Here is a 27161-nt window from a genome sequence, read left to right as displayed (position 1 = left end):
CTTGGGCAGTGGCGGGTCAAGATGGTGGATCCCCACGTGGCTACCCCCTAGACCCAGGGCTTATTACCGTGGGGAAGAGGTGGTTCAGAAGGGATGGGCAGGACAACAGAAGTATGATGAACATCAGGTTCATATGACCCAAGGGCAGGATTCACAGTGAGTACCTGCTCTTACACGAGCAACAATAGATAAACTGGAAATCTTAGAGACCTTCCTGGTAGATTAGCATCCAAGATGGAGTTGCTTGGGCCTCCACACCCAGTCTTAGGTATTCTTTTGTAGCAATGTAAAGCAAGAGGGAACAGTGGCCTCTGCTCCTCAATATTGTGTTTATTTACCTATTTTAGAGATAGGGTCTTTCTCTGTCACCCAGGCTGGAATGCAGTGGTGCAATCATAGCTCACTGCAGCTTCTAACCCCTTGGTTCAAGTGATCTTCCCACCTCAGCCTCCCAGGTGCTCGGATTATAGGTATGAGCCACCGTTCCTGGTCCTCAGCATTCTAGAGCATTCTCGTGCCCTCCACGTTGGACACTACTGGAAAGACATTGTGTGCCACCCAGCTGCCTCTTTGTCCTGCTGACCCCATGCAGGAGATTTCTGAGAGTTGCATCCAACCTTGGTGTGTTCATCTCATGGAGGCTGCAGCAGAGGGAAGAGTGGAGTGATATGTCCTGTCCTAGCCCATGTCCACCAGGAGAGGTCCTGATCGTGGGAGGGGTGTATGGAGACAAACATCTTGGCTGATTTTCCACAAGGAGTGAAGGGACCTTGATAATTATCATCATCATTATGATCTTAACACTAGAAAGAGTCACCATTTCTTGAGTGTTGACCGTGAGTCGGGTGTTTTATGTATTAATGCAACGTCTCATTTTATCTTTGCAGGGCACTGGAGACACTGGTAATAACGGCCCCATTTCAAAGAGGAGGACACTGAAGCCCAGGCAGTAAGTAACCTGCCCAAGGTCACACCACTGATAAGATGTGGAAAAACATATGGCCCCAGCTATGTCTGGTTTCTTTTCTTCTCTTCCCGCCCTGCTTTATTTTTTAGACAGAGTCTTGCTCTGGCACCCAGGCTGGAGTGCCATGGCATGATCTTGGCCACGTCAGCCTTTGCCTGGTGGGTTCAGGCGATTCTCCTGCCTCAGCCTCCCAAGTAGCTGGGATGACCGGTGCCTGCCACCACACCTGGCTAATTTTCATATTTTTAGTAGAGATAGGGTTTCACCATGTTAGTCAGGCTGGTCTTAGTAGAGAATTTTTAGTAGAGATGGGGTTTCACTGAGCTAGTCAGTCAGTGGATCACTCCTGGCCTCAAGTGATCCACCCACCTTGGCCTCCCAGAGTGCTGGAATTAAAGATGTGAGCCACTGTACCTGGCTTTTTTTTTTTTTTTTTTTTTTTTTTTTTTTTTTTGAGACAGGGTCTCACTTTTTCACTTGGAGCTGGAATGCAGTGGCATGAATGATTAAGGTTCATTGCAGCCTTCAACTTCCGGGCTCAAGTAATCCTCCTGCCACAGCCTCCAGAGTTACTGGGACCATGTGCACATACCAGCATGCCTGGCTCATTTTTTATTTTTAGTAGAGATAAGGGTCTCACTATGTTGCCCAGCTCATCTTAAACTCCTGGGATCAAGTGATCCTCCTGCCTTGGCCTCCTGAACTGTTGGGATTACTGATGTGAGCCATCACATCCAGCAAATATGTCTGATTTAAAAGCCTGTGCTCACACTTTGGGAGACCAAGGTGGGTGGATCACCTGAGGTCAGGAGTTCGAGATCAGCCTGGCCAACATGACAAAACCCCAGCTCTACTAAAAATACAAAAATTAGCTGGGTGTTGTGTTGCGCACCTGCAATTCTAGCTACTCGGGAGGCTGAGGCAGGAGAATTGCTTGAAGCTGGGAGACGGAGGTCGCAGTGAGCCAAGATTGTGCCATTGCACTCCAGCCTGGGTGACAGAGTGAGATTCTGTCTCAAAACAAAATGGCTGTGCTCTTAACCATTGCATTGCCATGATGTCACATCCATGCCCTATATCTGGGCTTGGCTGATTGATAACACTGCAGATTCCTTGGACTGTTGATTGCTTAGAGCCTCATGTTCTATAGGAATCAGATCAATGCTAAGTCTCCTCAGGTCTTCAGAGGGCTTATGTCTAGCAATGGAACCAGAGAAGCTGGGGTTAAAGGGATGAATGATGCCTATCAGTGTAATTCCACAAATATTTTCCCAAGCCCTCCTCTGTGCCAGGCACTGGTAGTGACTGCTGCGGATGGAGTGAAGCCACAAAGATCAACAGGTGCTCATTAGGCCTTCTGGGAGGTGACCATGACTAGGGAGAATACAAACAAAAACATAAACCCTGATACATACCATCATCGTTGAATTGTGTTAGACATCATTGGGTTTTAAATTACAGAAATCCAGCTCAAGTTATTCTAAGCAAGAAAGTAGACATAGATTGGATCAAATGACAGAAAATCTCAGGATTGTTCTGGCTTCAAGCACGGCCGAATCTAGGTGCCAAAGATGTTGTCACATGTTGGCCACTCTTGCGTCATCTCGAGGCCTCTCCTTTCCTCTGAACCGACTTTATTCCCAGGAAGACTCTTTTTTATGGTGGCCCTTGGCAGCCTTATGTTTGCTTAGCAACTCCAGAGGAAACAGAGTGGCTCTCTCCCTAGAATTCTAGCAAAAGTCCCTGAGAAGACTGCCACTGCTTGGCATTTCCATGCAGGTGCCCGAGCCATTCCCTGTGCATGGTGGTTGTGTGACTGGCCGAGGCCAAGTAGGTGTCCTTCCTTAAGTGAGAGTGGAAGTTGGGCAGTATCACTCACAAAAATTGAGGTGGTGTTACCAGGAGCAGGAGAACAGATGTGAGGTGGGGAAAACCCACACGTGCTGAACACAAGCCTTGAAGGCAGGAAGGGCCGCAGAGTGCATCTTCTCTGATACCCTCACTTTATAGATGGGAAAGGTGTGTTCTGCTTAGAGCACACCTTTCAAATCCCATCTCTACCACTTGGCAGGCCCTGAGCAATCTCTTTACTTCTCTGTGCCTCAGTTTCCTCATCTCTGAAATAGTTATAATCATGACATCATAGGGTTAATTGGAAGGATTAATTCACATAAATGTTTTAACACATTTAGAACAACATGGGCCGGGCATAGTGGGTTATGCCTATAGCTCCAGCACTTTGCGGAGGGGTAAAGCAGGATTGCCTGAGCTCAGGAATTCGAGACCAGCCTGGAGTGAGACTCCCTCTCTACAAAAATTTTAAAAATTAGCCAAGCACAGTGGTTTGCACCTGTAGTTCCAGCCACTCAGGAGGTTGAGATGGAAGTGATCGCCTCAGCCCAGGGGTGTGAGGCTGCAGTGAGCTGCGATGGTGCCACCACACTCCAGCTTGGGTGACAAAGTGAGATCCTGTCTGGGAAAAAAACAAAGAACAGTGTAACATAGGAGGTGCTCAGTAAGTGCTTATTCTCTCTCCTCTATTCTCATATTGTCACAAGATTCTCTGGGTATTGCTTTTCTAATCAGAAACCTCTGTGGCTGGCAGCACCTTTGCCCAAGTTTTGCTCAGGCCCACTGGGCTTGTTCTGCTGACTCAGCCTGGCAGGCTGCACTTCAGTAGTGCTCCTTTCCCAGACCCCACACCTGCCAAGGGTGAGCCAGGCACAGAGCAGCCAGGGATGCGTGAACAAGTGAGTATGGTGTCCAGCCACTGTGCACAGCTAGGCACACCAGCTGCTGTGGCAGAGTGGGCAGCTCCAGGAGCTGGCACAGGCACTGGCTCTGTGCAAGCCTACAGCTGGATCTGATGCATTGCAAGTGGTTTCCACTGTGGGCACCTTCATCTAGGCAAGGGGAAACTCAGTGGTGCCCAAGAGGTTGGAGATACCAGAAACCACAGAGCCCCAAAGAGGGTGTGATAGCCCTGGCTTGGGGAGCCCCTGGGTCTGGGCTATCTGAAGGGCCACAGCTCTTCTCTCCTTCTTGTCTCCCACAATATGGTGAGCATGGGGACACGTTTCAGCCCTGTTTGTATTACAGCTCTTTCAGTCCTGCCGTTTGGTGGGTCCTGAGTTCTTGTCCCATGTCCAGGAAGAATGAGGTACATGGCCAACTGGAGGGTTAGCAAGGTGAAGAGGTGCTCTATTGAGCAACAGTAAAGCTCTCAGGAGACCTGAAGTGGGTAGCTCCTATCTGCAGGCAAGTTGTCCTGACATCTCTGCAAGTCTGACTGAAACTGGGATTTTTATGTGCTTCAGAAGGGAGGAAGTGTATGCTGACTGGTCCATGGGCGGCCATGGATGGGCCCAGAAAAAGCACTGTAGGCTCTCACTCTAGGCCACAGACTCCACCTGGATCTGACAGCCCAGCCCCCAGGCTTCAGGCTGGCCTATCCATGGCTTGAAGGTGGGGCTTTCTGGGGGCCCACGCCTTTCCACCCAGGAGCCTGTCTGCCTCCTGCTGCTATCTGTTTAATACATGTCATCCACAGTGCCCAGGCTGTTTATAACAAGAGGTGCCTGCAGGCCTGTGCTGATCTGCCCTCAGCTCCCCCTTGGCCTCCCTCCCATGTTTGTCAGTGACCAAAGTCTGGAGGGGGCCGAGATGGCTAGAAGCTAGCATGTCCTCAAGTGTTTGCACACCTGGCTGGGTTGTGACAGTGCCCAGGCTCGGCCACAACTTTGCTCTGAAATCGGAGTGCTGGGAGCAGGGAGAAGCCAGACAGTGGGAGCAGGCACTTCTGAGCCTGTCATTGCAGGGGGGGGGGTCTTCCCTGGCCCCTGAGAGCTCAGGGATGTGCCCTTGTCTGGAGCCATGGTGGGGTGGCTGTAGCTGTGCCAGAAGAGCATGGGGCTCCCAGCCCAGCAACTCAGAATGGGGCAGGGCTCCTCCCTGTTCCTGGCTCCCACTAGCCCCATGGTGCGTGCAGTCCTGGCTGCATCTCCCCTACTGCAGCCGGAGTCTTCACAGCGGCTGCGCCAAACAGGCCACCACTACCATCAGTATCCCCAGAATCCCCTAGGGCCATCCACTCATTTCTGTCTCTAAAGTACTGCATTGATCCTTTTAATCTAGTATTGTCATTGTTTGCCATCACTCTCATGGCACTTGATTTCTTCTACTTGAATGTGCGTTCTTTAAGGGTAGGGACCCTATCCTATGAATCTCTGTGTGGCCAGTGCCCAGCACCTAGTGGAAGTCAGTACGGAAGACACATCAGCCACCGAAGTTGGTTTTGCAGACCAGTCACCCATTTATCTAATGCTGAGTCACAAACCACCACAAAATTTGGTGGCTTAAAACAACATTTATTTTGAGCAATAATCTGTAATGTGAGCAGGGATTGGTGGAGATGGCTCGACTGTGTTCCACCTGGTGTCAGCTGGGGAGCTGGAAGCCCAGGGGCTGAAGTTATCTGAAAGGCCCCCTCACATGCGTGTCTGGCACCTGGGCTGGGAAGACTCAAACATCTGGGGGCTGGAACAGAAGGGGACCCTTGTGTGTTTGTTTCTTTTCTTTTTGAAACAGGGTCTCACTCTGTTGCCCAGGATGGAGTGCAGTGGTGTGAACAAGGCTTACTGCAGCCTTGACCCTCTGGGCTCAAACGATCCTCTCACCTTAGCCTCCTGAGTAACTGGGACCACAGCTCACGCCACCACACCCAGCTAGTTTTCTTTTTCAATTTTGTAGAAATGGTGTCTCGCCATGTTGCCCAGGCTGGTCTCAAACTCCTGGTCTCAAGCAATCCTCCTGCCTCAGCCTCCCAAGTAGCTGGGATTACGGGCATGAGCCATCATGCCCAGCTAATTAATTATTTTTTTTTTTTGTAAAGACAAGGTCTTGCTGTGTTGCCCAGGCTGGCCTCCAACTCCTGAGCTCAAGCGATCCTCCCACCCCAGCCTCCCAAAGTGTTGAGATTACCGGTGTGAGCCACCACGCCCAGCTGGGTGTCTCTGTTTCTAATATGTTCTCTCTGCATGGTCTGTTCAACAGGATGGCTTCAGGGAGCTCGACTTCCACAGGTCAGTTCGGGGTGCCCAAGGTGTGTGCCCCAAGAACGAGGGTACCAGGTAGAGGCTGTATGACAGTTTTTAAATTAAAAAATTAATTTTAGAATACATTTAGATTGACAGAAAAATTGCAAAGCTAGTAGAGAAATTTTCCATATATCCTGCACCCAGTTTTCCTTATGATTACTATCTTACATAGTATAGGGCATCTTACACCATTAATGAACCCATGTTGATCTTTTTTTTTTGAGACAGAGTCTTCTCTCTGCCAGGCTGGAGTGCAGTGGCACAATCTCGGCTCTCTACAACCTCCGCCTCCTGGGTTCAAACGATTCTTCTGCCTCAGCCTCCTGACTAGCTGGGACCACAGGTGCGTACCACCACACCCAGCTAATGTTTTTGTTTTTTTTAGTAGAGACAGGATTTCATGGTGTTGGCCAGGATGGTCTCGATCTCTTGGTCTCAGCCTGATCTGCCCACCTCGGCCTCCCAAAGTGCTGGAATTACAGGTGTGAGCCACCGCGCCTGGCCCATATATATATATTTTTTTTAATAACTAAAGCTCATACGTTCTTCAGATTTCCTTAGTTTTTATCTCATGTCCTTTTTCTCCTTCGGGATCCCATCCAGAACACCACGTTACCTCGGTGGTCATGTCTCAGGCTTCTCTTGGTGGTGATAGTTTCTCAGACTTTCCCTGGTTTTCATGACCTTGAAGTCTTGAGTACTAGGCAGGTATTTTGTAGCATGTCCTTCAGCTGGGTTTTTCTGATGTTCTCCTAATGATTAGGCTGGGGTTATGGGTTTTGGAGTGAAGTACCCTTCTCATCACATTATATCAAGGGTACATACTATCTGGCTGGGTGCACTGGCTCTTGCCTATAATCCCAGCACTTTGAGAGGCCAAGGAGAGTGGATCAGTTGAGGTCAGGAGTTCAAGACCAGCCTGGCCAACATGAAAACCCCATCTTTACTAAAAATACAAAAAATTAGCCAGACATCGTGGCTCACACCTGTAATCCCAGCTACTCAGGAGGCTGAGGCAGGAGAATCACTTGAAGTCGGGAGGCAAAGGTTACAGTGAGCCAAGATCACACCACTGCACTCCAGCCTGGGCAACAGGGCAAGACTCCATCTCAAAAACAAAACAAAACAAAACAAAATGGTACGTACTATCAGCCTATCAACATGACTTACCACTGTTGATGGTAGTCTTTTAAAAATTATTTTATTTTTAATTAAATTCTTTTTAACTTTTAAGTTCAGGAGTAAGGTACATACAGCATATGCAGGTTTGTTATGCAGGTAAACATGTGTCATGGCGATTTGTTGTATAGATTATTTCATCACCCAGGTATTAAGCTTAGTACTCATTAGTTATTTTTTCTGATCCTCTCCCTCCTACCTTTCCACCCTCCCACAAGCTCCAGTGTGTGTTATTTCCCTCAGTGTATCCATGTGTTCTCATCATTTAGCTACCATAAATTTTTTTTTTTTTTTTAGTAGAGACAGGATCTCACTATGTTGTCCAGGCTGGCCTCCCAACTCCTGGGCTCAAGTGTTCCTCCTGCCTCTGCCTCCCCATGTGCTGAGGTTACAGGTGTGCGCCACTGCATCTGACTGATGTTAATTTCAGTCTCCTCGGGGTGGAGGATGCGTATCTAAAAAATTATTTGGAATTATTCAGCATGGAAGAAGATTTCTCTATTCTCTTTTCCATTTATTTATTTATGTAATCATTTATTAATGCCAGTATTGACTCATGGTTATTTATTTTACACTCTGGGTTATAATCCAAGACAACTTTTTTTGTTCTGAGATAGTGTGTCACTCTGTTGCCCAGGCTGGGTGCAGCGAGGTGATCTCAGCTCATTGTCACCTCCACCTCCTGGGTTCAAGTGATTCTTGTGTCTCAGCCTCCCGAGTGGCTAGAATTACAGGCATGCACCATCATGCCTGGCTAATTTTGATATTTTTTAGTAGAGATGGGGTTTCACCATGTTGGCCAGGCTGGTCTCAAACTCCTGACCTCAAGTGATCTGCTTGCCTTGGCTTCCCAAAGTGCTGGGATTACAGGTGTGAGCCACCATGCCCAGCCAAGACTTTGAATTTTGTTGTTTGAATTGTTCTAGCTTGGGCCATTGGAAGCTCTTTCATGCTGGCACCTGTGGTATGTGTGTGTGTGTGTGTTTGTGTGTGTGCGTGTGTGTGTTTGCTTCCTTTCTGGTGCTGCAATGTGCTCCAGGCTCATCATGTATATTTCCTGCCCCAGTCCTCGAATCAGCCATTTTTTTTCAAGAAGCCTGGTTTCTTTACTGGAGAATGGTATTAGAAGCCAAGATCTGGGTGTGAGGTGTGTTCATTACTCCTGGGGTGTATGACCTTTTAAAACACTATCTTGGAAGTCATGGGGTTCTCTTCTGCCATAATCTCAGGCCCACTCAGAATCAAGGGGAGAGGATGCAGACTGCTCCTTGCCTCTTGAGGGAGGCCTGTCATTGTCACATTGTTAAGAGCTTGTGCGATGGGATAGATTGGTGTCCTCATCTTTGGATAATACCGTGTCACACCAGTGATGGTGTTGTTCACCCAAGAATTCTCGCTTTATGTAACACACCTTTCATCCCTGTCTGGTTTCTGTTTTGTTTTAGAGACTTTTGTTCCATGGTTTAGTTTTTCCTGCAGGTGATTTTAGTGAATACAGGGACATACATTAAATAACATTGAGTCACATTGTGAAAGTAATTTCTTTTTCAATTTTCTCCTAATCCCTTCGCTGGAGTCAAGGAGAAGGTCTCAGCTTGGTGCTACGAATGTTTATAACTCTTGCTAATTTCTTTTTTAATGTTCTGGCTCAGAGCAGTCTTACAGCACAGCATCCTAGGTGGAATTTAATCACGTGGCTTTATGTGCTTTTGCAGTTACGCTCTGCGGCAGAGATGTTTGCCACTTCCCAGGATGCATGTGTACCCTCACATCTCCCAGTCCCCTGGGAGTTAGGCAGGACCATGTGACCACTATTCTTGGCTCATGGGCTCTGGGTAGAAGATTTAAACGCCAGTGAGTGGCCCTCCAGCTTTGTCATCTCCTGTTCAGTGACCAAGGAGGCCAGGTGTTTCAAGAGGGCGTTGCCTCCTGACGGCTTGGGTCTGTGTCCCTGCCCAAATCTCATGTCGAGTTGTAATACCCAGTACTGGAGGTGGGGCCTGGTGGGAGGTGATTGGATCGTGGGGGCGGATTTCCCCACTCTGTGCTGTTCTCATGAGAAAGTTCTCACAGATCTGGTTGTTTAAAGGGTGCAGTCCCTCCCCCTGCCTCTTCCTCCTGCTCTGGCTATGTAAGACATGCCTGTTTCCAGGCCAGGCATGGTGGCTCATGCTTGTAATCCCAGTACTTTGAGAGGCTGATGTGGGTGGATCACTTGATGTCAGGAGTTTGAGACTAGCCTGGCCAACACGGTGAAACCCTGTCTCTACTACAAAAATTAGCCAGGCTGGTAGTGCACGCCTGTAATCCCAGCTGCTCAGGAGGCTGAGGTGAGAGAATTGCTTGAACTGAGGAGGCAGAGGTTGCAGTGAGCCAAGATTGGGCCATTGCACTCCAGCCTGGGACAGAGTGAAACTGTCATAAAGTAAAAAAAGAAAAAAATGACAGGCCTGTTTCCCCTTCACCTTCCACCATGATTGAAGGTTTCCTGAGGCCTCCCCAGAAGCTGTTGTACTTCCTGTATACCTGCGGAACCATGAGCCAATCAAACCTCTTTTCACATAAATTACCCAGTCTCTGGGATTTCTTTATAGCAGTGTGAGAGTCTCCCTCTACCCGAGTCTGAGTGAAGCAGAGCCTTCCGTCAGCCCATGTTGGATGCACAACATTTGGTATGTTAAATGTTGGAACTCTTGGGATCATCCTTTATTTCATTTTTTAGAGTTGGGGTCTCACTCTGTTGTCCAGGCTGGAGTGCATGGCTTGATTATAGCTTGCTGCAGCCTTGAACTCCTGGACTCAAGCAATCCTCCTGCCTCAGATTCACAAGTAGATGGGACTACAGGCGTGCACCCCCAGGCCCTGCTAATTTTTAATTTCTTTTGTAGAGTCAGGATCTTGCTCCATTGCCCAGGGTGGAGTGAAGTGGTGATCTGTAGCTTGCTGCAAGCTCGAACTCCTGGCTTCAAGCAGCCTTCTCACTGTGGCCTTCCCAGATGCTGGGATTATAGTTATAAGTCACCTCACTCTGTCATTCAGGCTGGAGTGCAGTGGTGAGATTTCAGCTCACTTCAACCTCTGCCTCCTGGGCTCAAGCGATCCTCCCACCTCAGCCTCCTATGTTTCTGGGACTATAGGCATGAGCCACCACACCTGGCTAATTTTTGTACTTTTTGTAGAGATGGGGGTTTGCCATGTTGGCTAGGCTGGTCTCGAACTCCGGACTACAAGTGATCTGGCTGCCTCAGCCTCCCAAAGTGATGGGACTACAGGTGTGAACCACTGTACCTGGCTATTAATATGCCTTCTAAACAGGGCAAGTGATACTGAATTCGTATTTACGTAATAATGCAAAGTTCACCAAAAATAAATATAAAGGAAGTTGGTTCAAAGAAAAATGTCAGGTGCATAATTTGCTTGGTGATACTCAGACATGGTAAGAATCCTGGGGGCAAAAACTCAAATGATCAGCCAAGGACCAGGTCACCAATGTTTTTGGAAAACACTGCCCCTGTATTCTCATCTTGCTCTCTGCATGGGAACTCTGGCCTTTATGGGAATTGGCCAGAAAACAAATCTTTATTAATTCCCATTTGTTCACTGTACGTTTTGTGGCTTAAACAACAGTCACTAAAATCTTTACATTAATGTTGATTAGGTCAGAGATGACATTAAAAGATCTGAGGCTGGCTGAGGTGGCTCACGCCTGTAATCCCAGCACTTTGGGAGGCTGAGGTAGGTGGATCACGAGGTCAAGAGGTGGAGACCATCCTGGCCAATGTGGTGAAACCCCGTCTCTACTAAAAATCCAAAAATTAGCTGGGTGTGGTGGCGTGCACCTGTATTCTCAGCTTCTCAGGCAGCTGAGGTGGGAGAATTGCTTGAACCTGGGAGACAGAGGTTGCAGTGGTCCGAGATTGTGCCACCGCATTCCAGCCTGGGCCACAGAGTGAGACTCCATCTCAAAACAACAACAAAAAGATCTGAATTTTGTGTTTGATTTTAGAACCACATAGCTTGCCTTTGTCCATATATTCCCCAAACACTAATCCAGGGTATGACCTGGTGAGAAGGAGTTTTTTCAAGTCTTTCTGTTCATAGGGTGCTATTTAAAGGCAGAAGCAAATGATAAGTGACTCAGAATGAGGGGCCACCTGGACGCTGCAGCCAGCGAGGAAAGGACAGAGTGTCGTTCTAGTCCAGCGCACCAAAAGCTGGGCATGTGCCGACTAGCGAGTAATTGGGTCCTGGCATGGTGATTTGCATGTGGGAAACTGCTAAAATATTCATGTACTTGACTGTGTCTCTTCCAATTAGATGTAATAAATGCAGATTTGGTGGCCATATGTTTTATTTTGATGTAATGGTTTTAACCTTTATGGAGCGTGTGTGTGTGTGTGCACGTGCGCATGTGTCTGTGTAGTTCCCCAGTTTTCTAAGGCTGGCCTGATTTGAAACACGCTGGCATGTTTAAGATGCAATTTGATTAGATTATTATTAGAGACTCCTTCTTGGGTTTGGAAGAACGGGCGGTATTAGCTTTCTATTTTGACTTCTACTGCATTTATTTATTCCTTTCTTCTCTCCTGTGTTCCCCCCTTTCTTTCTGCCCTCTTTCTGCCCTTCTTCTCTTGCCTTTCCTGCCCTTCTCCCTCCCTAACCCAGCCTCTTGAGCAACTGGATTAATCTCCCTAAGCCTCAGCTTCCTCACCTGTAAGATAGGGATAACAATACATTTTCATGAGGAGTAATGAAGATAGTGTATCTGAAACATTTAGCCCAATATTTGGCACGTAGTAAGTGCTCAGTACGTGGCAGCTGTTGTTATTAATATCAGCAGCGGGAATCGCAGCAGGTTACCTAACCTTTCTGAACCTCAGTTTATCCATCCGAAAAATAGGCTCATGTTATTCCTTTCCCCAGATTGTTGTGGTGTCTGCTGTTTGTATTAGGTGCTCAGTGAATGAATAAAGAATGAATGAACGAATTTTGGAACTCATTGTGAATTAGTTAGAGTAGAACCTCTGCAGTAACGTACTATCCCCAAATTTCAGTGGCCTGACATATTACATTGATTTGTCCCTCCCATCACATCCTGACGTGGATGGAAAGGAGTCTCTGCTCCATGCAGTCATTCAGGGCCCCAAACTTTTTCCATCTGAGAGTTCAATCTCTGCAGAAGTCTCCAAGTCCTCTTCCTTCAGCCCATGATTGAGGAAAGATAATGGCAGATCTCATGTGGGAGGTTGTTATGTGACAGGCCAGGCAATGGTCAGTTCTGTTACCATTCCATTTGTCTCTCGGTATGTTCCTGACCACAAGCGAGGCTGGGAGCTGGGTGCCTAGGACAGCGAGGAGGACAGGCAGGACTTCACCCTGGATTTAGGTTTCTAGAAACCACAAGGCAGGCAAAAACTTGGTCACCTGCTTCTGAGACTCACAAAAAAGATAACAAATGAGTCTGATTTGATGTCATAAACGGGTTGCAGAGGCAGGGAAGGCTGAACAAGGGAGAAAAGTGAGAAGCAGGTGGGGGACAGAGGGAGCCTTGCCTGTCTTCTATGTCCTGGAGTCCTGGCCATCAGAGCCACACAGTGTATCTGTCCTTCTTCTTCTCCTCTCCCTCTGTCCTTGTCCATTTTCTCTTTTGGAATCTATTATTAGTGAGCTCCACCATTGTTTTTTCTGATTGCATTAAAATGCCACCAAGATACATGCTCTGCAGTATGCCACTTCAGTCCTAAGTGGGGCATTTTTGCTAGATGGATCGATTTTTTTAAATGACAGCATCTGTTTGCTTGTACACATTTATTTATAATTCTTCCCCTGACAATTAGAGTGGGGGAATCGGTGAGTGGTAACCAGCTGTTGGGATTAGCGGGGAAGGGAGGCAGTGATTTGATCTGTGAAGGAGCAGCAAAGCCCCGACCAAAAGCAGTAAAAGTGGAACAGATGCCCCCAAATACACAAGCTCGGGGAGGGACCGATAAATCACATGCGCTGCCAGCTGCAATCCCAGAGAGACACCAGATGAGCTGGGTGAGCCGGAGAAGCTCATGAGAGTCAGGGGCTGTGTCTGGCCCTCCCTGGGACTCAAGGGGCTTGGTAGATGGGGTGGAGGGCAGTGGAGTAGTGCAGAGTAGTGGACCTCGGTAAGCTGGACTCTCTGATGAGTCTTTGTGTCACTCAGGTTGAAATCCAGAGTGCTCACTATGGTTTACCATGGTGGCCCTATCAACGTGGCCTCTGTTATTCCTCTACCCTCTATCTCGCTCTCTGCTGCCTCTCCAGGTGTGCACCAGCAGCTCTACCTCCAGCTACTCCTGTAACATGCCAGATGCTCCCCCTCCTGGGGGTCCCTCAGGCTCTGCTCTCCTCATCCATCCTCCATCTCCATGGGGCTCACTTTCTGACCTCCTTCAAATCCGTGCTCAAATGTGACTTCTTAGAACTCTTTCTTATAAACTCCCTCTCCAACCCTCTTCCCTCTGGTCTCAGTCTGTTTGTGCTGCTGTAGCAAAATACCCCTGGCTGGGCAATTTATAAATAATAGAAGTTTATATTTCATAGTTCTGGGGGCTGGGAAGTCCAAGATCAAGGCGCTGGCAGATTCAGTGCCTGGTGAAAGCTCACTCTGATTCTAGATGGTGCCTCCTTACTATGTCTTCACTTGGTGGAAGGAGACAAAAGGGGACGAATGCCCTGTCCTCACATAGGAAGAGAGACGGGAGAGCCAGGCAACTCTCTTAAGCCTCTTTTATGAGGGTACTACAGTAGTCCCCCCTTATCCTAGGGGGCTACGTTCCAAGACCCCCAGTGGATACCTAAAACCACGGATAGCACTGAACCCTATAAACACTACATTTTTTCCCTATACATACATACCTATGATGTTTAATTTATAAATTAGGCATAGTAAAAGATTAATAAGAATAAAATAGAACAGTTACAACAATATACTGTAATTCTGTGAATATTTATTTCTGGAATTTTCCATGTAATATTTTGGGATGGTGGCTGACCACAGAGAACTGAAGCCGTAGATAGGGGGCACTCACTACTGTGATCCCATGCACAAGAGTGGAGGCCTCCTGATGTCATCCCCTCCCCCAGGCCCTTCCTTCTAATGCCATTCCCTTGGAGCTTAGGTGTCAACATAGGAAGTTTGGAAGAACACATACTTTCAAACCCTAACACCACCTCTCGTTTTCTTTTTCTCTCCAACACTTACAACCCTTCTAACAAAACACATACATGTTTGAAATGTTTATTTTCTGTCAGTTCCGTAGGAGCTTCATGATGGCAGGGGCCTTGTCTGTCTTGTTTGTTTCTGAACTGTCCTGGGCGCATAGTAGATGCTCAGTAAATGTTTGCTCAATCAATGCAGGATTTTTCATTTGGGGGAATATCGCCCCTTTTGACTTTCCCTGTTTGCAACTCAGGGGTCACAGAGAGAAAGCCAAGGTCACTGAGGGGTTGCTCTCTGGGGCCATCAACCCTATATTCCTGATTTCTGTAGCTCCCCAGGATCCAGCCCAATGCCTCGCATGCAGTAGGCATTCAATAAATATTTGTTGAGTAAAGAGATGACTGAATGACCCAAGATGACACTGAACAACATTCAAGGCAAGAAACAAGGACTCTTTGTTGAATCCTTTTTTTCCCTTCATCCCCCACATCGGCGGGTCCAACCAGCAGCATCTCCAAAATATGCCTTGCAACTGAGCTCTGGGGTCCAGTTCCTGCTTTAGTGACAGGGTCTGAACCCCACGCCACCTCCCACCCAGACAACTCCCACAGCGCCTAACTGGGACCCAGCTGCCATTCTCACGCCCCCTACAGGTTGCTCTCTACTCTGCAGCCAGCGTGATCTCGTGAAACTATGAAATAATCAGTTCATGCCATTTGAAGGCTCACCACCCTCCAGATGGCACTTACATCAAAACCCAAACCCCCTACCATGACTGGCTGCTCGCCCCGCCTCCTCTGCCGTCTCTCTCATCTTGTGCTCAGCCTCCTTGCTCTCTTTGAAAATGCCTTGGGGTCTTTGCACTTTCTGTTCCTGGAACAGAGTCTGGGGTCCCAGGTGAGCTCTGAGAGCAGCAGAGAGCATCTGCTTGGGAAGGAAGCAGAGGAACAGGCCTTCTCCCTGTTGGTTGTGTGACTGGCTCCTTTATCCTTCAGGTTTCGGCTCAAATGTCACTTCCTGACCACCTCATCTAACCCAGTCCTCCCTCCATCTTCCCACCTCTACAGAGAACCTCAGGACTCGGAGGAATGGCCTGAATCCCGTTTGTATCCCGTGACCTAACTCCCCTCTGCTCTGTCCCCTTCGCTTCCCTCCTCCCATCTGCTTCTGCACACAAAGCATCATAATGCTTTGATATATTACTTCATTTGTTTCCGTTGTTTCTCCTTCCTCCTGTTCTCCCTTTTCCTTCTCATCAAAGCAGGCAGCTGTTGCCTCAGGGGAAGGATATCGCAGAACCGGAACAACAAATAGCCTATACATCTTTCTGGTTTTTCTTCTCTTTTAGGAGAACTTAGGAGAGTTTTCATTAGAACTAAGGGGTTGCAGGGGATTACAGGTACCACCAAGGGTCTTGGAGCCACAGTGGGAAGAGCAGATCTCCTCTCCCCAGCTGCAGAGAGACTTCCTGTGGCTGGGGGCAGAGGGGAGGGAGGGGGAGTAGTGGCATCCTGGGCTGTGGGTCTTGGAGCTATACTTCCTGGAGCCTCCCTGGGGAGGAAGCAGGACCCTGGAGGAGAGGCTGCCTCCAAGCCCAGAAACCATAAGTCATCCTCTCTTGAACTGAATCCTGCTCACAGCCGTTTGGTTTGGCCCATGCAGTGTTTTATTTTTTTCTGATGGATTTCCAAAATTTAAAAGATTGAGGCTGGGCGTGGTGGCTCACACCTGTAATCCTAGCACTTTGGGAGGCTGAGGTGGGAGGATCACATGAGGTCCGGAGTTTGAGACCAGCCAGGACAGCACAGCAAGACCCCATCTCTACAAAAATAAAAAAAAAAAATTAGCCAGGCGTGGTGGCCCTCATCTGTAGTCTCAGCTGCTTAGGAGGCTGAGGCAGGAGAATCACTTGGGCCCAGTGAGCTGTGATTACCCCGCTGCATGCACTCCAGCCTGGGCAACAAAGACCCTGTCTCAGAAAACCAAAACAACAACAACATCAAAAATAAAAGATTGCCTATTTCAAATTTCTCTTGAAAGTTCATATTTAGATTTGCAGTTTGTCTGGATAAAGAGATCTGGTAGTGCTAGGCCTGTGTTTACAGAGGCGTGCCTGGGAGCTTGGCACAAATATGCAGTATCCCCACCCTACCTCTTGCTGCTGGGTCACAGCCAGTCCACTTTCTTTGTTTTTAAGACAGAGTCTCACTCTGTTGCCTAGGCTAGAGTTCAGTGGCATGATCTCAGCTCACTGCAGCCTCCACCTCCCAGGTTCATTCTTCTGCCTAAGTCTCTGGAGTAGCTGGGACTACAGGCTCGCACCACCATGCCCAGATAATTTTTGTGTTTTTAGTAGAGACAGAGCTTCACCATGTTGGTCAGGCTGGTCTTGAACTCCTGGCCTCACGTGATCTGCCTGCCTTGGCCTTCCAAAGTGCTGGGGTTACAGGTGTGAACCATTGCACCCGCCAGCCAGTCCACTTTGTTTCCTTGATGAACCTGGTCCCTTTGGGCATCTGAGTCTCTGGCTCTGGAAGATGGTGCCCAAAGCAGCTTCAGTGAGGAACCTGGGGCCCTAGCGAGCTCTGAGAGCAGCCGAGGCTTCTGCTTGGAAGGGGTCATGTGGACAGGAAGGATGGAGAGCTTAGTGGTCACCCAAGTGGTTGGAGGACCCAGACCCCTCTCCATCTCAGCACTGTGTGAAACCCAAGAACCAAGGCCCAACCTCAGAAAGGCGTGGCAAAGCCAAGAAGGACTGAAGTTTACTTTTGTGCCAGTGCAGCCACGTGGAAGATATGAGTTGGAGATTCAGTGAGTCACCGAACATTTTTAAGAAGTGATTTATTTCTGAGCAACTCAAATTTGTGGATGAGATGCAAAGATGCTGTCATATTTTACTTACTCTTCAGGGTCGAGCTTATCCCTTCCAAAGACAGAAGACACAATTGTTAGGAGAGCTTGTCACGTGCACAGCACAAGCACAACGGTAAGCCCTTCATGTCAGCCCTTTATATTCTCAGACTTAGTGTGCATCATCATCATCTGAAAGGTCTGTTAACACACAGATTGCTGGGCCCAGCCCCAGAGTTTCTGATTCAGCAGGTCTGGAGTGGGGCGCAAGAGTTTACATTTCTAGCAAGTTTACCAGGTGAGGCTGATACTGCACGTCAGGAGACCACGCTTTGAGAAACACTGATTTAGAGAGTTACCTTTATCAGTTGTCACAATCTTATTATGTAGAGTCTAGCATCTCTCTCTCGCTCTCTCATTTTAAAGAAAGGATCTCACTCTATTGTTCAGGCTGGAGTGCAGTGGCACGATCCCTGCCTCCTGGGTTCATTTTCCTGCCTCAGCCTCCCGAGTAGCTGGGACTACAGGAATGCGCCATCACGCCCTGCAAATTTTTGTATTTTTAGTAGAGACAGGGTTTCACCATGTTGGCTAGGCTGGTCTCAAACTCCTGGCCTCAGTGATCTGATGGCCTCCACCTTCCAAAGTCCTGGAGTTATAGGTGTGAGCCACCTCACCTGGCCAGCCAGTCCACTGCAGCCGCAGCCTCAACCTCCAGGGCTCAAGGAATCCTCTTGCCTTAGCCTCCTGGGCAGCTGGGATTACATGTGTCACCATGCTTAGCTAAGTTTTAATTTTTTTTGTACAGATGGAGTCTCTCTGTGGCTGGTCTCAAATTCCTGGCCTCAAGTGATCATCCCACCTTGGCCTCCCAAAGCACTGGGATTACAGGTATGAGCCACCACATCTGGTCTATCATCTCTCTCTCTCTCTCTCTCTCTTTCTCTCTCTCTTTTTGAGGAGTCTAGCTTTGTCACCAGGCTGGAGTGCAGTGGTGCGATCTTGGCTCACTGCAACCTCTGCCTCCTGGGTTCAAGGAATTCTCCTGCCTCAACCTCCTGAGTAGCTGGGACTACAGGCGCACGCTGCCATGCCCAGCTAATTTTTGTATTTTTAGTAGAGATGGGGTTTCTCCCTGTTGGCCAGGGTGGTCTTGATCTCCTGACTGCATGGTCTGCCCACCTCAGCTTTCTAAAGTATTGGAATTACAGGTGTGAGCCACCGAACCCATCCCTCTCTTTTTTTTTTTTTTTTTTTGAGACAGAGTTTCGCTCTTGTTACCCAGGCTGGAGTGCAATGGCGCGATCATGGCTCACCGCAACCTCTGCCTCCTGGGTTCAGGCAATTCTCCTGCCTCAGCCTCCTGAGTAGCTGGGATTACAGGCACGTGCCATCATGCCCAGCTAATTTTTTGTAGTTTTAGTAGAGACAGGGTTTCACCATGTTGACCAGGATGGTCTCGATCTGTTGACCTTGTGATCCACCCGCCTCGGCCTCCCAAAGTGCTGGGATTACAGGCGTGAGCCACCGCGCCCGGCCCATCCCTCTCTTTTTAAGAAGAAAAAGAAAAGGCCAAACAGGTTAATTTGCCCAGGATCACCCAGCTCTGAGGGGCAGAGCTGGGGTTTGGATGTGGGTCTGGCTGCCTGAGCTCCCAACCACTGCCCTCGTCCAGCTGTCTTTCGCCTGAAGCCAAGTCCATTCACAAGCACATCCCTGGCCTGCAGAGGTCCTGTATCTGAGGAGGAGGGATGGTAGGGGGATGGGAGGAGAGCATGCCCAGCCTTGCCTCCTCTCAGGTGGAGAGAATCATAATAGCTTTCCCTTTTACCTTGTTCACAGTGCAGCGCGGTGCTTCATGTGATTCCCTTGTCCTCTCCTCACTGTGTGCGTGATCCTCATCATCCCATTTTACAGATGAGGAGAGTGGATCTACTCCATCCAACCAGCAGGGTCTGGAAGAGAGGGAGTTCACGTGGGAGGCTCTAATGGGCGGGGTCTGGAAGTGATGGCGTCACTTCTGCTCACTTCCACTGGCCATAACTCGGTCACATGATCATGTCTAACTGCAAGAAAGGCTGGGAGATGTGTAGTGTATCTAGGTCCCTGGGGGAAACTGGGAATGAGATTTGCTGATCACCTGGTGGCCTCCGCCTAGGCTGTTTGCATGCATTCATGCCATTTAAACCCCAGAAGGAGATGTTATTAACATAGTTGCTAAGCTGTGGAACTGGCATTCAATCCCAGGCCTCCTAACTCCTCAGCACAGCGTTTCCTGGACGTCCGTAGAAGAAGAGGGAGAAGCAGAATGGAAAAACCTGAGAACAGTAAGGTGAACGTTGTCAATCAGGCTCCCATGATCCAGGCATGGGAAGCTATGTTAGAGGTGACAGTGGATGCTGAGGGTAGAGTTTTAAGACTGTTGCTGCCACTTTTGGCTGTGTGACCTTAGTGTCGTGCCGGACCTTTATTGATTTCAGTAGGGATGAGACCATGTTTAAGAGGCCAAAGGTCTGGGTGTGATGGCTTCCACCTGTTATCCTAGCATGCTGGGAGGCTGAGGCGGGCAGGTTCCTTGAGGTCAGGAGTTCAAGGCCAGCCTGGCCAACATGGTGAAACCCTGTCTCTACTAAAAGTACAAAAAGTAGCCAGGTGTGGTGGCAGGTAACTGTCATTGCAGGTACTCAGAAGGCTGAGGCAGGAAAATTGCTTGAACCCGGGAGGCAGAGGTTGCAGCGAGCTGAGATCATGCCACTGCACCCCAGCCTAGGTGACAGAGTGAGACCCCGTCTCAAAATAAATAAATAAATAAATATATAAAAAGTAACAAGAGGCTAAAGAGCAGTCCCAGAGCCAGTGAACAAGATGCAGGGTTTATTGAAGGGACTTACACAGAGGGCAGTCCAGTGGTGGCAGGCTGGACAGGAGAATCACTGCGATTTGTAAAAAACCTGCAGATTATATAGAATTTCCACTTAGCAGTTTAGCAATTTCACTTAGCACGCTAGCACCCCTAACCACCTCCTCTTGACAACCTTCCTTTAACCCAGAACAAAGAGCCTCCATCCGCCGTACGGCATGTGTTTCCTGGTACAGGCTGGGATTCAGATGTTCCTCATCGATGAGGAACAGAACATTTTCTACGTGACAGGTACAAATCTAAGCACTCCCACTCCTGGAGTCCTTAGCGTGGAACTCCGAACACACATTCTTCTTAGACCAGAGAGGATTCTCAGGGTATCGCCCAATTTAAGTTATGGCTCTCAGGTGCATCTGCCATGCACTTGGGTGAATCGCTTCTCTCTGAGCCTTGGTTTATTGTAATACCAAGATGATAAGACCCATCTAGTCAGATTATCTATGAGGATGAAATAAAACACCACAGCCTGGCCAGAGCAGGCATGTGATAGTGAGTTTTATCATAATTAAAATCTGGGTCCAAGGTTTTCACCCATGACTGAGCATTTGAATCACCTGGTGAGATTTAAGAAATGACCAATGTCAGGTCCCCACCTAAGAGGGTCTAATTCGCTTTCATGGGGAAAGGTCAGAACACACGCATTTCATCACAATCTCCAAGGCCATTTTAATAGGCAGCCTGGCTTGAGAAGTACCTGATCTGTGACATTGACATTCAATGAGAATGGACCAATTACTATCTCCTCCTTACTTGAGGAGTGAAGGGGTCCAGGGTCTGGAATCTGGGGGAGGATTTTAGGGTTGGACTGAGGCTGAGGTTGACCTTGAGCCGCTTCCTGGGTCACCTCCTGCCCCTCCCTTTCCATTCACCAGAAGCTGAGTGAGACAGAAAGTGATGATACGCTCCATCCATCGAGGCCCTCCTCAGCCGGGCGCGGTCAGGCAGGTGGATCCATCTGCAGCAGGAGAGATCTCATGTATTTCAACCGCATCCTGTGTCATGAAGGCCAGCTCTTTTATCAGCCTGCCCAGGCCTGGATTTTTATCTCTGCCATCTGCTCTGCCGAGAGTGGCAAGTGCCAAAGCTTACAAATAGCCCCAGCCTGTGCTTTCATGTAGAACAGTAAAGCATCATAATTTCTGGGCTATTACCAGGTGGAACAGCTTCCTGCCAGCTAAGGTGACATGTGGCAGTTGGCATTTGAACAGGTGGCTTTGCAGGACCAGCAAGAGACAGTAACTGCCACCTCGGGGCTGTGACTTTTGGAGAAGAAACACCACAAGCTGATGTCATTGGTGACTCCCTTGGTTTTGCCCTCCAGATCAGAGGAGAGGCTGGGGTCTCCCAGAGGGCTGGGCAGGGGGCGATTTATTTATTTAACAGAACATTTACTGCATGACAGGCACAATTCTAAGTGCTTTTCAAATTATTATTGTTATCTTTTGAGGATAGGGTCTTGCTTTGTCTGCCAGATTGAAGAAACCCCTGGGCTCAAGCAATCCTCCATCCTCAGCCTCCTGAGTAGCTGGGACTACAGGGTGCGCCACCAGCCGGCTAATTTTTAAGTATTTTATAGAGACAGGGGTCTCGCCATGTTGCCCAGGCTGGTCTCAAACTCCTAAGCTCAAATGATTCGCTGGTCTTGGCCTCCAAAGTGCTGCGATTACAGGCACCAGCCACTGTGCCAGGTGGCTTTCCAAATTTTAACTCAGTTAAATCCCCACCACAACCCTATGAGGTTAGAACTGTTATTATTTTCATTTTAACACGGGGAAACTGAGGCAAAAGGGCTAAGTAAATGACTCGAGAGCCCACAGCTAGGGAGTGGCAGAGCTGAGATTCAGATCCAGGTGGAATCTTCAGGGTCACTGCCTTGTGCCTGGGGGGACCAAGAGCCACCCTCAACCCCACTCTTGGCAGGATGAGGCTCAGTGTGTAAATGGAGGCTCACATACCCTGTGTGCAATATTGACAAGTTATACGTCAAGCTAACAACACTATTACATGAAATCTACTCTGTTCTCCTGCCCTGACAAGTATCTCTTCACGGTGACCTGGAAGACCAGGTTTGCATTAGGACTTCTCTGACTCCTCTGGGTTCTGTGCTAGAATGAGGGTCACAGGGGAGCCAGGAGGCATCCTCCAAGGTGTGGTGCCCCTTTTTCCTGGATCTAGGAGCTGTATTAGGTGAGGAACAGGGGGAAATCAGCACAGCACCTAGCTTTGGGGCTTAGGCAGGTTTTGGCCCAAACTCACGGTCCTTTGCAGAATTTGTTTGTTTGTTTGTTTTTTGAGACGGAGTCTCACTCTGTTGCCAGGCTCGAGTGCAGTGGCATGATCTCGGCTCGCTGCAACCTCTGCTTCCTGGGTTCAAGCAATTTTCCTGCCTCAGCCTCCTGAGTAGCTGAGATTATAGGTGCGTGCCACCATGCCCAGCTTTTTTATTTTTTTTTGGATTTTTAGTAGAGATGGGGTTTCACCATGTTGGCCAGGATGGTCTTGATCTCCTGACCTTGTGATCTGCCTGCCTCAGCCTCCCGAAGTGCTGGGATTACAGGTGTGAGCCAGTGCGGCCCTTTTATCTTCACTCTCAAGACTGCTTGTGGAGGGTAATGTAGACAGACCTTTCCACTGACTCTGTGACCTCAGCTAGTCTCTAGGCCTCCGCGAGTGTCAGTAAGCTCACTAGTATATCGGGGCCATTTATAGCTTCTTCCTTCCTATCTCAGTGCATGAGAGAGTGTATTAATACATAACATGTGCATGGCAGGGACACCTTCACCAACGTCCCTTTCCTTTTCCTCCTGGGAACATAATCTATATTGTTCAGCCCACCGTGCTGTCACATGTGGCTATGGGACCAAGTTCTGGCCAGTAGAACGACGGCGTGAATAATGTCATTATTTCCAAACCTGACTTACTGAAACCTTCCCCATGAGACCCCTTCTACTCTTCTCCTGCCTGCTGGCTGGATGTGAGGATTTGGCAGAAGACTCTAGTACCCAAGACAGGGTTGGCACACCATGGTGTGTGAGCTACATCTGGCCTGTGGTCTGATTTTGTAAGTGAAGTTCTATTGGAACACAGCCACATCTATTCATTTGTGTACTGCCTGTTGGTGCATCTGTGCTGGAAGGGTAGAGTGCAGCCGCAGTGTCAGAGACCCTATGACCTACAAAGCCAAAAACATCTACTATCTGGCTCTTTATAGAAGAGTTTGCCAATGCTTGCCCTAGAAGATGGCAGAGCCACAGATGGAAGGACCCTGGCTTGTGAGCAGCAGCGTCAGAAGCTCAACATGGATGGCTGCAGGGAATCTCCATGTGGGACGGGGAAATCAACAGTTAGCATGTAAATCTTTGACGTTTTGTGATTTGTTATAGCAGCTAGTATCACTCATCCTGACTAATAGTACACACATAGCAGAAAAAAGATAGCTTCCCTTGTTATCTATAGTTTTCTCTTGTTTTCTCTTTCTCCCTCCCCTCCCCTCCCCTCCTCTCTTCTCCCCTCCCCTCCTCTCCCCTCCTCTCTCCTCCCCTCTCCTCCTCTCCCCTCCTCTTCCCTTCCCTTCTTTTGAGATGAGGTCTCACTATGTTGCCTGGCTGACTTCAAACTCCTGGGCTCACACGGTCCCCCAGCCTCAGCCTTCTGAGTAGCTGGAACTAGCAGGTGCATGTCACCATACCCGGCTCATATTTTTACACTCTTCATAAACTTTCATATTTGAAACAGGTCAGAAAAGTGAGTGGTGCTAACTGTAGCTTTCTGTCACCTCCAGGCCTTTGTACACCCTGTTCCCTCTGCCAGGATCATTCTTTTCCCATCTCTTCACCTCACTGTCTCCTGTCTTTTAGGCCTTCGGGTAGATGACAGTGCTTCCAGGCAAACTTCCCTTGCTCCTCTGTCCCCCAAGGCCAGGTCAGGTGCCTCTCCTATGTGCCGTAGAGAAACAGTATAGTTGAGCGGTGAAGAGCTGAACCCAGGTAGATTGCTTGGCCTCAAGTCTTGGCCTATCACAAATAAGCCATGAGACTTTGGGCAGGTAGCTTACCCTCTGCCTCAATTTCCTCATCTGTAAAATGAGAATAATAATGATATTGTTTTTCTCATAATAAAGTGGGAATTAAGTTTAGTGGGAATTAAGTGAATTAAAGTACAGTTGAGGCTGGACGTGGTGGCTCACAGCTGTAATCCTAGCACTTTGGGAGGCTGAGGCAGGAGGATTGCATGAGCCTGAGAGTTTGAGACCAGCCTGGGCAACTAAGTGAGACCCTGTCTCCACAAAAAGCAAAGAAGATTAGCCAGGGTTGGTGGTATGAGCCTGTAATCCCAGCGACTCGGGGGTTTGAGATGAGAGGATTCCTTGAGCCCAGGAATCAGAGGCTGTGCTAAGCTGGGATTGTGCCACTGCACTCCAACCTGGGGGTTAGAGTGAGACACCATTTCTGAGAAAAAAAGTTATACTCAGATTTCAACTGTATGGGGGTCTGGTGCCCCAACCCCTGCATTGTTTAAGAGTCAAATGTACTTAGAATTACATGGCAGGAACTAAGTGTCAGGTGGCATTATTGCTATTCTTTTTGTGGCTTCTGTCACAGCATGCACCACGCACGAATGCCATAGTGACACTTTTCCAATGGACTTGATTGCATAACAGGCTTTCCATAAATTTTGGTTGAAAATGAATGAGCAGTGACTAGTGCCTGGTCCCCTGGGGCTCGGCCTGCTAAGGCTCTGGGGACAGTGCTGCCCCCTTGCAGAGGGTTGAAGGCTAATAGGAAACTGTGCAGCCTGAACAAGGACGGTTTCTAGTCAAGGGAGACAGACTCAAAGCCTTTGAACTCAGCTTTTTTTTTTTTTTTTTTTTTTTTTCCATACAAGTCTCACTTAAATCTCAGCTCCTCCAAAAAGGCATGTAGATATAAACAGCTCACAATTTCCTTTTACAATGACCATTGCCGGTAGAAAGGCTGGGCTATGTAGTTAACAGTACTTTGAAAAGATAAAAACCCTTTTAAAATAAAAGATAACTCTGTAGAAACTAAGAATTTTTTTCTTTTCTTTTCTCCTCCTCCTCTCCTCCTCCTTCCCCCCTCTTCCTCCTCCCCCTCTTCCTCCTGCTTCTTCTTCTTGTTTTTTTTGATGAAGTCTTGCTCTGTTGCCTAGGCTGGAGTGCAGTGGCACAGTCTTGGCTCACTGCAACCTCTGCCTCCTGGGTTCAAGTGAGTCTCCTGCCTCAGCCTCCCAAGTAGCAAGTAGCTGGGACTCCCAGACTGGAGTATAGTGGTGTGATCATAGCTCACCACAGCCTTGATCTCCTGGGCTCAGAATCCTCCCATCTCAGCCTCCCGAGTAGCTGCGACTACTGGCATGCACCACCATGCCTGGCCAATTTTTGTGTTTTCTTTTTTTTTTTTTTTTGAGATGGAGTTTCCCTCTTGTTACCCAGGCTGGAGTGCAATGGCACAATCTCGGCTCACCGCAACCTCTGCCTCCTGGGTTCAGGCAATTCTCCTGCCTCAACCTCCTGAGTAGCTGGGATTGCAGGCACGCGCCACCATGCCCAGCTAATGTTTTTTGTATTTTTAGTAGAGACGGGGTTTCACCATGTTGACCAGGATGGTCTCGATCTCTTGACCTCGTGATCCACCCGCCTCGGCCTCCCAAAGTGCTGGGATTACAGGGTGTTTTCTTTTTATTTGTGGAGACAGACTTGCTATGTTGCCCAGGCTGGTCTTGAACTCCTGGCCTCAACAGTCCTCCTTCCTGAGCCTTCCCAATGCTGAGATTACAGACACGAGCCACCACGCCTGGCCAGAACTCAGCTTTATCAGTCAGGCCAGAACTCAGCTTTATCAGTCAAGATTCTTTGTTGCAAACCGCAGAAACCACACCAGCAAACTTAAGTAGAGGAAGAATACAACACGATTCAGTACATCACAGAGTTTCCAGAGGGCTATGATCAGATTTGGAGACAATGTAGGCAAGAGGGGCACTTAAATTACACCGCCAGACTGCTTTAGTGGAGAGCCATCTCTGCCGTCTCCAGCTAGAGGCAATCCAGCTTGACTCGTTAATGCCCGTCGTAATGGGCTTCCAGCCTAACCTCTGCAGCTGCTGCTCTGCAAGCAGCCTGCCTCTTGTGACCTGCTGAGCGTGTTTGCACAGAGATGGTGCTGAAGAGCTTGCGGAGTCTGGGAAAAGGGTACTCTTGATGCCAACTCCCTCATCCTCCAGAATCCTGGCGATCAGACTCTATAGTAGCTCCCTCCTGCTTTTCTTTTTTATTTTTGAGATGGACTCTCACTCCGTTGCTCAGCCTGGAGTGCAGTGGCATGATCTTGACTCACTGCAACCTCTACCTCTTGGGTTCAAGTGATTCTCCTGCCTCAGCCTCCCGAGTAGCAAGTAGCTGGGATTACAGGCGTGTGCCACCACACCCGACTAATTTTTGTATTTTTAGCAAAGTTGGGTTTTCACCCTATTGGTCAGGCTGGTCTTGAACTCCTGACCTCAGGTGATCCACCCACCTCGGCCTCCCAAAGTGCTGGGATTACAGGTGTGAGCCTCCGCGCCTGGCCTCCCTCCTGCTTTTCCAACAGCAGTGGTAGATGGTAACAATGGTAATCAACATCATTGACTCCCTGTGGGGCATTGAGCCATGTCTCCCAACAGGCCACAAGTTTTACAGCATTGTCTCCCATCCTTCTCACTACAGTCCTGGGAGGCAGGTGCTGTTATGAACTTCATTTTACATATGAAGCAACAGGCTTGGAGAGGTTAAGCATCTTATCCAAGGTCACACAGTACAATCGAAGCCAAGAGGCCTCCAGAGCCCAGATTCTTAACTACTGCCTGGTACTGCTGTCTTTACTCCCCGGGGAACCTACTTGATGGTTTAGACGGTAGCGAGAGGGAGGGTGTGTCTGCGTTCACCTGGCCTGTGCCAGTCCTCCC

At 48.6% G+C, this 27161-nt stretch overlaps 1 long non-coding RNA gene across 4 annotated transcripts in view; it reads left to right on the top strand.

Moving 5' to 3' along the window:
* LOC116526595 overlaps window positions 1-27161 on the top strand; it is a 75909-nt gene that overhangs the window by 9561 nt on the left and 39187 nt on the right. Inside the window, exons 2-4 of one of the 4 annotated variants that reach the window (XR_004258212.1) lie at window positions 888-949; window positions 4118-4204; window positions 11344-13719. This is a non-coding gene — a long non-coding RNA (uncharacterized LOC116526595). Of the gene's footprint in view, window positions 1-887; window positions 950-4117; window positions 5589-11343; window positions 13720-27161 lie in introns of those variants that run through there. The other 3 variants (XR_004258211.1, XR_004258210.1, XR_004258213.1) reach the window with 3 other exon arrangements.

Source organism: Sapajus apella, unplaced genomic scaffold (assembly GCF_009761245.1).
Source record: "Sapajus apella isolate SASKATOON/1434 unplaced genomic scaffold, GSC_monkey_1.0 scaffold51, whole genome shotgun sequence".
In the NCBI taxonomy this organism is placed as follows: domain Eukaryota; kingdom Metazoa; phylum Chordata; class Mammalia; order Primates; family Cebidae; genus Sapajus; species Sapajus apella.
Note: the sequence above shows the minus strand (reverse complement) of the source record. Positions and strands in the feature narration are given on the sequence as shown.